General features: G+C 42.1%; 1 pseudogene; it reads left to right on the top strand.

Moving 5' to 3' along the window:
- The first annotated feature begins 2,878 nt into the window (after window positions 1-2,878).
- LOC102774722 lies at window positions 2,879-6,784 on the top strand (annotated as a pseudogene).
- The last annotated feature ends 4,663 nt before the right edge of the window (window positions 6,785-11,447 follow it).

Below are 11,447 nucleotides of genomic sequence, written 5' to 3'. Positions count from 1 at the left end.
GTCTCCCAGTCTAATTGGCATATTACCCTTTTATTAGTATAGATAGAGGCCTGGTGCATGGGTGCAGACCAGCTGGTTTGCCCTGAAGGGTGTCCCAGATCAGGGTAGGGGTTCCCTTGGGGGGCAGGGTGGCCTGGGTGAGGGGCCTGTAGTGGTTTGCAGGCTGGCCATGCCCCAATGGAGTGAGGGTCCCCGGTGAGGGGATGTGGCCAGCCTGGGTGAGGGGCTGAGGGCTGTTTGCAGGCCCCTCCCTTGGTGGCTGGCCAGGCGACCCAAGACTCCCACGTGCTCAGGCCAGCTCTGTGGCTGCAGCCCATAGGCCCCTCCTTCAGCAGCTGGCCAGGGCAGGCGGGAAGCTTGGGTCGCCCCGGCGAGGGAGGAAGCCAGGCTTGTTGCCAGGAGCGACCCAAGCCTCCCGCTCACTGGTGCCTGCTTCGTGGCCGCTGCTCACAGGCCCCTCCTTTGGCAGCCATCCCACCCGCTCTGGCTGGCTCCATGGCCACTGCCATCTTTGTCTGGCTAATTTGCCTATTCCCTCCTGATGGGCTGTGGGGAGTCATGGAGGTATGGTCAATTTACATATTTTTCTATTATTCGTGTAGATTCCTATAACTTGATAGCAGAAAAACCTAAAAAAAAAACAACCCTAAATAAAAACAAAAAAACAACACCTGAATATCCCCATTTAAAAAATGGGTGAAGAACTTGAATAGACATTTCTCCAAAGAAAACATATAAACAGCCAACAGGTATATGAAAAAAATGCTTAATATCATTTGTCATCAGGAAAATGCAACAGTGAGATATCACCTCATATCTGTTAGGGTGGTTATTATCAAAATAACAAAAGACAACAAGTGTGGAAAAATTTAAACCCTTATACACTATTAGTGGGAATACAAAATGGTGTAGCTACTATGGAAAACAGTATGAAGGCTACTCAAAAAATTAAAAATAAAGTTACCATAGAATCCAGTAATCCTACTTCTGGGAATTTATCCAAAAGAATTGAATGAAATCAGAATCTTGAAGACATATTAGCACTTTCATGCTCTTTGTAGTACTATTCACAATAGCTGAGATATGGAAATAACCTAAGTGTCCATCAACAGATGAAAGACTAAAGAAAATGTGATATATACATACAAATGGAATGTTATGCTTCCTTAAAAAATAAGAGAATTCTGCAATTTGTGACAATGTGGAGGAACCTTGAGGACGTTATGCTAAGTGACATAAGCCAATCACAGATGAAATACTGAATGACTCTACTTACAATAAGTGTCTAAAATAGAATCAAAGAGTAGAATGGTGGTTGCCAGGGACTGAGAGAAGGAGAAACAGGGAGTTGCTAAACAATATAGTCATTGAAATCATACCATGAGTAGGACATGAATAGAGTTTGTTCTACCCTGGAAACTCCAAGCACACTGATGAAAATCCCATAGACAAAGCTTTAAAATACTCATCCTCAAGTATGCAAGGTAATTTAAAAAAATTAATAAGCACTCTATATAATAAAGCCTAATATGCAAATACTTGACTGGGAGTTCGACCAGGGGGCCAGCTGGGAGTTCAACTGGGAGTTCGACCAGGGGGCCGGCAGCCACTAGGGAACCTACCTGTGCACAAATTTTGTGCATTGGGCCTCTAGTCTATATATATAAAAGCCTAAGTAACCATTATGACCAGATGACTGGCCAGTAACTATTACGGGCACTGACCACCAGGGGGCAGATGCTCAACGCACAAGCTGCCCCCTGGTGGTCATTGAGCTCCCACAGCCAACCTCCTGTGGCTGGCCAACCTCCCGCAGTGCCTCCCCTCACCCTGACCAGCCAGCCCCAATTGGCCCAGATCGGCAGCCATGCCAAGGGACCCCACCTGTGCACAAATTCCTGTTTATTATATTATCCATGCATCCTGGCTATTTTAACCATTTTACAACTTAAGTGTCTTTTTGTTTTTTGTTTTTAAAATGTTTTTTAAAATTAATTTTTGGAGAGAGAGAGAAAGAAACATTGAAAGCTAAATATCCACTGGCTGCCTCCTGCATGCCCCTTACTGGAGACTGAGCCTGAAACCCAGGCATGTGCCCTAACCAGGAATTGAACTATCAACCTTTTGATGCATGGGACACTGCTCAACCAACTGAGTCACACTAACTAGGCAACTAAGTGTGTTTTTGTTTCAAGTATAAGAGAATTGAAAATAGTTTTACTAATTAATATTAGCTATAGTAAATTCTCTGCAATCTTGCCACCTTTAGAGCCATGTGGGCATGCTGGTTTATGTTATCACGGCAGTTCGACATCTAGTCAATTAAATCTGAAGAAACCCAGTCAGTCATTAGGCGATTTGGAATGTAAAACAATAAACAACCGGTTTTGTTGATTGCTTTGGCTGAATTGATTAAATGCCTCAGAGAAATAGAGGAAACACTTCAGTATGACAGCTTTACATTTCTGCTTTCCAGTAATTACAGTCTCTGTTGAGCCAAGACTTCCAACAGGAAAACAGAAAATTTCTGAATTGGTGTCTCATTTGCGATATATTATTATCTTCATTATATTTACCTGAAACAGAGAATTAGCAAAACCAAAACCAAAGTAGAGCAGAAGAGATGAGCTGCCTGTCCCCAGCCAGAGTTCATCTACAGAAGTTAAATATGCACACAGTAACTATTTCTGTCTCCATGAGGCAATTATTAGCCCACAAATTCAAATGTGCTTCACTCCAAGTTGCTTCAGGGTGGCATTGCCTCTTGGCACATCTGCCTGCTGTGATGAACTTTAAGAGAATGTCAAGGTCACTCATTCTGTGTTTCAAAGACTTAGGGAACCTTTCATCTATCCATCTTCTTATAATATGCATCTTAATGACTGTGGCAGCCCTGAACTTGTACTGCTCAGATATCCACTGTGATGAGCAGAATCTAAGGTGCTGGTAGCTGCCTCTCAGAATGTACCACTGCATTTGCACCAAGGTCACAATTCCCATAAGTTGCTCCCAGCCAATGCCTGAGCATGATGCAGGTACAAATGTGGTCCTATTCCTGTGCAGCACGAGACTCTTTCAATGGGTAACTTGACGTGAGGACTCCCCGCTGCCTTGGCTGAACCTCTCTTGGAACTGCACTGCAGTCTGAGACCATTACTGCCCAACCTTCCTTCCCTCTGCTTCCAAGGGATCAGACCTTTGTTTCCCTCCAAGGACTCTTTCTGCCTACTCCTGCCCGCTCCCCCTTTATCCTTCATAGATGTAACCCTCTCTTGCACATCTAAGCCCATCTTGGCATCTACTTCTTGGAGGACCCAAACTCATAATGACTTTTATTTTTATACTACCTCACACAGCAAAATCAAGGTAATCTGTGGTTTATGAATGAATTTTAAATAATGGGGAAAAAAATAATGCTAGACCTAGAGTAAAAAAACAAACACCTGAAAGTTTTCTTGTCAGGGTCACAAATTAACTATAATCTGGCTTCTCCTGATAGACACCCTCTATGCTTCAAAGACTGATGTAGAGATATTGAACACCATATTTTATATAAAATTTATAGGTTTTTATTAACTAACTAGAGGCCCAGTGCACAAAAATTTGTGCACATGGGGTGGGGGGGGGGTTCCCTCAGCCCAGCCTGTGCCCTCTCGCAAACTGGGACCCCTCAGGGGATGCCCACCTGCTGGCTTAAGCCTGCTCCCACAGCCGGCCAGGGCAGGTGGGAAGCTTGGCTTCCTCTATCGCTGGGGCAACGAAGCCTCCTGCTTGCTCCAGCTCCGTGGCTGCCGGCCGCCTTCTTGGTTGGGTTAATTTGCATATAGTTGCTCTGATTGGCTGGTGGGCATGGCTTGGGGCATAGCAAAGGTACAGTCAATTTGCATGTTTCTCTTTTATTAGATTAGATACATTTTAGATCATCTTATGAAAAGTATAGAACATTATTTTAAAAAAACAAACACCGCCGAAAACACCACCTAGTTCTAGCACCCAAAGATACTATGATAACCACAGTTGCCATTTTAGTATGTTTTGTCTGTATTTTTTAATATATTTTTATTGACTTCAGAGGGGAAGGGAGAGGGAGAGAGAGAGAAACATTAATGATGAGAGAGAATCATTGATTGGCTGCCTCCTGCATGCCCCCTATGGGGATTGAGCCTGCAACCCAGGCATCTGCCCTTAACCAGAATTGAACCTGGGACCCTTCAGTCCAAAGGCTGACACTCTATCCACTGAGCCAAACCACCTAGGGCTTCTCTGTGTGTGTGTATATATACAGGTGAAATACTATAAACATAAATTTAGTATCCTGCTTTCCCCCATGGTATTTTTATAGGACACTTTTAATGGCTGCACAATATTTTATTGTACATTATCCTATCATTCCATTATCCTCTTATTTACTTAACTATTCCCTTATTCTTGGAATTCAGGTAATTTCTAATTTGCTAATTATAAGCCATTAAAGAGAGTCTATAATGAATATCTTGTTCATAAAACTTTAGTCTGCATTTTGGGACTTTCTTCCCTTTATATAGATCCCTATAATTCCATCCTGGCTTCCTGATAAGCCTGCAGCTTGAGAGAATCAACAGACTTACTCCCCATATGCACATAGCATGTTAGAAGGATACAGGCCTGGCCGTAAGAAGACTCACTATCCCACTAACTAGCCAGCTGTCCTACACAAACAAGTCTTTTTACCTCAGAGTCCACAAGTATAAAATCAGGGAGCTGATTTAGATTATCCTTATCATTCCACTCATGTTTAATATTCCTAAACTCTTATTTAATTCACTAAATAAGAGTCACTAGATATGTCACTCCTATCTAGTGACATAATTTTTCCTATGACTTTAGGGCTGTATAGACACAGAGGAATACCACTGGTAATGGAACCTGGGACATTATTATATTAGTATTTTTATAGCACAGAGAACAATCAATATTATATAGGAATATGGTTGGTCCTGGGATTCTCCTCTAACTCATCTAACTTGTTGTCTGTGTGTTTTTAAATTACTTTTGGTTTCTAAGTATTAAAAAGTACATCATAGCTATGTGACTCTGCTCACTGAGGCTTCTAATATTAACCCAAAGCAAAATATTGTTAGGTATTAAAATATCACATTTAAAATGTTTTATTTGTGTTTTCTGAATTTACATCTGGCTCAATCTTCATATAAGGACTGTTTGAAGTGTTTTCCTGTGCATGACCTTGTGCTAGGAACTGGGTCACAAAGATGTATGTTTGATGCTGCAGAAAATCTCATTGAAAAACCACAACGCTGAGGACAAAGGAGCATCTAAACCACCCATCTGAATCTCAGTGCCTGGCAGGGGGGAGGGTCTCTCGCTGGAGGTCAGGGAAGGAGGGCTGTGAGGAATTCTGGGTTTGGGGAGGCTGGAACTGGTACAATATTGTGCTCCTCAGAGAGAAGATATGTGAATGAAGGAAATGGGATTCCGGAAGCTTTTCATGTGAAGTGGCAAGGCTTAGGATCTGCCAGAAAGAGAACACTTAAAGACCTGGATCTAAACCGGGAAAGATTTTTTTCCTGATAACGGTGGAAACAGAACCACTTAATGTTTTACAGATAAAAAATAAGCCAGAGGCAGAATAAACAGGAATGATAATAACTTAAGAAAGGCAAGTCTTATCATATGGCAGAGAGTCCAATGGGAGTCAGTGTGGAGACCAGCAGCTGATCCAGGTTACTCATTTGGTAGGAGTTTGTGATGTGGGGGGATTAAAATTTGCCAAGAATGGAGCAAATGGCCAGGAATGCTGAGAAGGTGGTAGCCTCTGAAAACTCTGTCCACAAATTGTTGGGATTCCTGCCAGGAAGTTCTTGAAGGAGAAAAAGTGGACATGAGGCCGGACATCTAGAAGAACCTGTCACAGTTTAAGCCACAAGCTCAGGAACATGAATGTGCTTGAGTCTCGAGAGTGGGAATAGCTCCAGAGGACCATGCCCCAGAGGCTAGTGATTCTGCCTATGGACGAGCCACCCCCTCTGAGAACCTTGTACCTACTTTAGTCGCTCTCCTTCAGCCCTTCGCCTAATGGGTCTGCCCCCACCCCCAATTCCATCCCCACCACTTCTCTCCTCAAGCTTTGGAGTCCCTCCTTCCCTTCTGGCATCCAATGCTAGCATCTCATGACTCCTCCATTCCCTCCTCATCCAGCTGTACCTCCCCCTGGGTCACTTCACCTGCCTTTCATCTTGATCCAGCCTACTTTTCCTCACCAGATGCTACAGATATTCACACGAAAGCCTTGGCTACCATGGCCACCAAGATTTGGGCATCTGCCCTCTATGGGAATGAGACTGAATTGAAGAGATCATGAAGTGAGACTGAGCGATTTCCAGTAATTCCATTTCCAAAGCTGTATCGGGAGTCAGTGCAGCCGATGATAGTGACTCGATTGAGATGCTGCTCACAGCCACTCCTGTTATCAAACAGTCTCGAGCTGTCAATGATGAGAGTTACTGTGTCCTCATCTCCTCTTTTACCAGCTGTCTTCATGGCACTGAAGCCAAGTGCTACAATATGGCTTGCCAGCAGAAGCTTTTCAAAAAGACGACATCTGTCCCAGGAGAGGTCACCTAGATGGTCCCCTAGCCAGAAGCGCAGCAGGATGTACTGGGACCTGCTTCATAATGAAGCTCAGCATAACTATTTCCAAGAAAGGAACCAAGAGCATGACAGACACCAGAATAGAGGAGCCCACACTACTGAGGAAGGAGTCTGGTTGGAAGCAAATGTTTTTTAATGGACTTGCATCACCTCACCTTCATCAGGACTAAAGGACAGAGGCTGTTCCTCCCCTTCCCCTTCTTCCAGATCCATAACCCCCTTTAGACACCCAGGGAATACCCTCCTGCATCCCTGCCAACCTCACACATCCTATTTGCCAGTGGAAAGAACCTATCAGACAGGAAGTAAGGAAAAGAAAGGGCTGATTGGGTTAAAACTGAAAATACATCTTTTTAATGAGCAAGACTAACATATCATGACCAACAACATTTTATCACAATTGGGTGATAAAGCTATTTGGAAAGTAGCAAGTACTATAAAGTAATTGGGGAAGAAAGTGTCCATCGTGGGAAGAGCTTCTGAAATGGAAGGGAAAGCTTTGTTTTTTGACTTGACCTGGATAGTAGTTACATTTATAAAAACTCATGTGTATAAAAGTAAGTGTTTATAAACTCAAATATTCTATGTCATTATTGTATTTTCCAATAAAAATTATTTTAAAAGAGAGAATGATACTAAAAGACACAATCACTAAATATAATATGTGGACCTTATTTGATCCTGATTTGAACAAAACAGTTACAAAGTATTTGTGAATTAGAAAAATTAGAACATTGGCTAGATCTTTGATGACATTTAGGAATTATTGGTTAATTTTAGATGTGACAATGCTATTGTGTGTTTTATAGTAAGGAACCTTAATATTTAAAGATACGGACTGAAATAATTTTAGATAGTGTTTGAGATTACTTTAAAATAACCCAGGTAGGGTAGGAATGGCAGCTAGGAATATAACTGAAACAAACTGATAATTGGTGAGACTAGTTGCACAGAACATGGGCGTTCGTTATACTATACTTTTGTGCACGTTTGAACATTTGCGTAGTAGCAAATTTCTTTTAGTGACATGACTGAGATGAATTGTCCATAAGCAAAAGAAAGATGGGCCCATAAGTTCTGTATGTGGATTGCTCAAGCAGCTTCCTTTCTCAGCTAGCTCTCTGAAGTTTCTGCCTGCGTGGGACAACTGTCCAAGTACACCAAAACTTTAGGGCCAAGTGTCCAGCTAAAATACCAAGTCCCTGAAAACCAGGTATCCCCAGTCAGACTGGGAAAACAAAACCCATCTCAGGAGCGCTAGAGACCGGGAAGCGCAGGCTAACCTGCAGGCCATGTACTGTCCAGGGGCTGGCGCCCAGGTTGGCACACCTGATAGGACAGAACTGCCCATTCCATTCTACAGGGTTTGGGGTCCAGACTTACACGCTGTCTCTAAACTGCCCCCCACACTTGAACAGCTGTTCAGGCTCAAATTAGTGCCCAAGTAAAACATAATCATACCGGCTGTTTTTTAAGGCCTCCCTGCCTCAATGTTGTCATGCTGGCATCAGCAGCAAATGCCAAATTGAGAAGAAAATGTTTCCATGACTGTGCTGCCGATTTTAAAAATAACATATCTGATGAGCCAGCTGTGATTAGACAAAAAAACACATTAATAATCATTTCTGCAGTTTACTTTATCCTAAATAGTTCTCAAACATTACTCTATCTTTTCAAAACTCTAATACAGATATCCTGTTTGATAGGTTCTATCTTAAACAAGACACCTAGGAGATCACTGTTTTTATCAAAAGGTAGGAGAAATCATTTACCTTAGTCAAATGGGAAGACCTAAAATCAATTATTATTTTGACAGAGTCACATATATTTGATAAGCCAGTGTTGTCAGTTCATGGAGACACAGTAATTTGTCTCCCTGGAACTTGAAAATAAGGGAAATCAAGATTGACTTGAGCACTAAACCACGCAATGAATATCTAGTGACCAGACTGAGAATGCAAACCTGCTTAGAGACCAAGCAGCTGTCAGGTCAGCAAGTCTGAACTATGAAAGAATGACTATATTATGATACCGAAAGAATGGGTACATTGCCCGGCCGGTGTTGCTCAGTGGTTAAGCATCGACCTATGAACCAGAAGGTCACAGTTTGATTCCCTGTCAGGGCACATGCCTGGGTTGTGGGCTCATTCCCCAGTAGAGGGCATGCAGGAGGCAGCTGATCAATGATTCTCTTGCATCATTGATGTTTCGATTTCTCTCTTCCTCTCCCTCTCTGAAATAAAAAACAAACAAACATATCTTTTAAAAAAAGAATGAGCCGAAACTGGTTTGGCTCAGTGGATAGTGTCGGCCTGCGGACTGAGGGGTCCCAGGTTCGATTCCGGTCAAGGGCATGTACCTGGGTTGCAGGCACATTCCCGGTGAGGGATGTGCAGGAGGCGGCTGATCGATGTTTCTGACTCTCTATCTCTCTCCCTTCCTCTCTGTAAAAAATCAATAAAATATATTTCATAAAAAATAAAAAAAGAATGTGTTCATCTAGGTGTGTGGGAGGAGATGATGTTGGCCCATCATAGAAATATAGGAAAATGAGTTTCACTAAGGCAAGTGTCAGCTGTGTAATGTCTATTACAAACCGAAGTGTTGGACATCTGACCTGGGTCACAGATTGCTTTGTATGGCTCCTACAGGTTTTAATTTTAATATTCAAATATTAAACATTTTCTTAAAATATTTTATGTAAGGTTCTTTATTAATTTTCTTGAAAACCCCCACATTCTCACATGGCAGCAATCAGCTAGAACTGTGTGAGAGCTGTCCCTTACAAACAGCTGCCCAGCTGTCCACAGCACCCACCAGGCACCTTCACTCAGCTCTCTTACTTGGTTGGTCCCTGGAGGCATCTGTGTTGGCCACCCCCAGATTAATACCTGCAGCTAAACAGTTGGTCTCACTTCCTGTGTTCTGAGTCCATGATCATCACACTTTCTTCTGGTGCCAACTTGACTTTTGTTGTTAGTCATCTATAGAGAGGGAGTGAGCTGGTCATGTTGCTGTGAGGACTCCTACCCATGTGGCAGTTTTATGTTTCATGGCACAGTATGAAACTGGCATTTTATTTTGCACATCAGTCTCCAGTAAGTCAGCCCTGGAGAGATGGATCCACTCTTGGTGTAACAATAAAACTGAGGGTCCGTCTTCAAGGCTGAAGGTTCAAACCCCGTTGCTGCCAAACTCACAGTGGCATACTCCCTGGTACAGTGACTTAGGACTGAACTACCCAGTGTCACCACATGGGATCTTCCACAAAGAGAACATTTTCTAATTTTCATTCTATATTTGGAAGTACTTACTGTTTTAATTTTACCTTATAAAACACATTGTTTTAAATTATACTTTTGTAGTACGGTGTGATGTGTGTGTGTGTGTGTGTGCAAAATCCAAAGATAGGAGATTAGGTTGGTGGAAGAGCATACAAAATGAAAGTTTTGGTTAAAAAATAAAATGCCCTTGGCCTTCCTGGCGCTACTTCTCCCAGAGTGCTGAGTATATGCTTGCAATTGCTTTAATCTTTCTATTAGTATCACGGTTCATGGCTGTTTATTAATTGTGAAAGAATTGCTTTTTCTAACTCTCAAACCTCATCTTCTCTACTTTGTTAATGTCATTGCCTCCGCAGTCACCCACTAGCCTCCTTATTTTGTAATTTAGAAAATGTCCACCTACATATTGCACCTCAATTGTGTCATCTGCCAAAAAGCACGATGATTGGGAAAGAAAATCTTAAAAACACTTCCTACACATTCACATATTGCTTTACATCACGGGCACTTGGGAGTCCCACTGTGCCTGGGAGAACTTTAGAACGATTCATACAGGAAGCAACTTGGGAAGATGAACTCTCAAGTTTTCTCTTCAGCATGGGTGTTATAATGCTGACTCACGTAGACACTGAAATATTTAAGATCCCCCAACTCTTTCTCCATTTCAGCCATAAACGTAGACATATCATTCATTTAAAAAATGGTTTTGCAGATGATCAGAGGTACACCTGAAGCCCACAGAAAGCAGTTTTCCTAAACTTAGTATTAATGATCATAATAATGGTGATAAAATAAAACAGACAAGATTTTTGCTTTTGCAACCACATATCTGACTTCAATTGTTTTGCTTTCTGCACTACAGATAGAACTGCTAAGCTACTTCAAAGAATTTCCAGAAAGTGCCATGTAGATCTATACTTATGAGTTGCGTTTTCCTCCTATAAAGAGGAATTCTTTTTTAAATTAAATCTTTATTGTTCAGATTATTACAGTTGTTCCTCTTTTCCCCCCCATAGCTCCCCTCCACCCGATTCCCACCCCACCCTCTGCCCCCCTCCCCCCACTGTCCTCATCCATAGGTGCCCAATTTTTGTTCAGTCTCTTCCCGCATACCCCACACCACTTTCCCCCCCAAGAGTAGGCAGTCCACTCCCTTTCTATGGCCCTCATTCTATTATAATCACCAGTTTATTCTGTTCATCACATTATTTATTCACTTGATTTTTAGATTCACTTGTTGATAGATGTGTATTTGTTGTTCATAATTTGTATCTGTACCTTTTTCTTCTTCTTCCTCTTCTTAAAGGATACCTTTCAGCATTTCATATAATACTGGTTTGGTGGTGATGAATTCCTTTAGCTTTTCCTTATCTGTGAAGCTCTTTATCTGCCCTTCAATTCTGAATGATAGCTTTGCTGGTTAAGTAATCTTGGTTGTAGGTTCTTGGCATTCATCACTTTGAATATCTCTTGCCACTCCCTTCTGGCCTGCAGAGTTTCTGTTGAGAAATCATC

Source organism: Myotis davidii, unplaced genomic scaffold (assembly GCF_000327345.1).
Source record: "Myotis davidii unplaced genomic scaffold, ASM32734v1 scaffold847, whole genome shotgun sequence".
NCBI classification, from domain to species: Eukaryota; Metazoa; Chordata; class Mammalia; order Chiroptera; family Vespertilionidae; genus Myotis; species Myotis davidii.
Note: the sequence above shows the minus strand (reverse complement) of the source record. Positions and strands in the feature narration are given on the sequence as shown.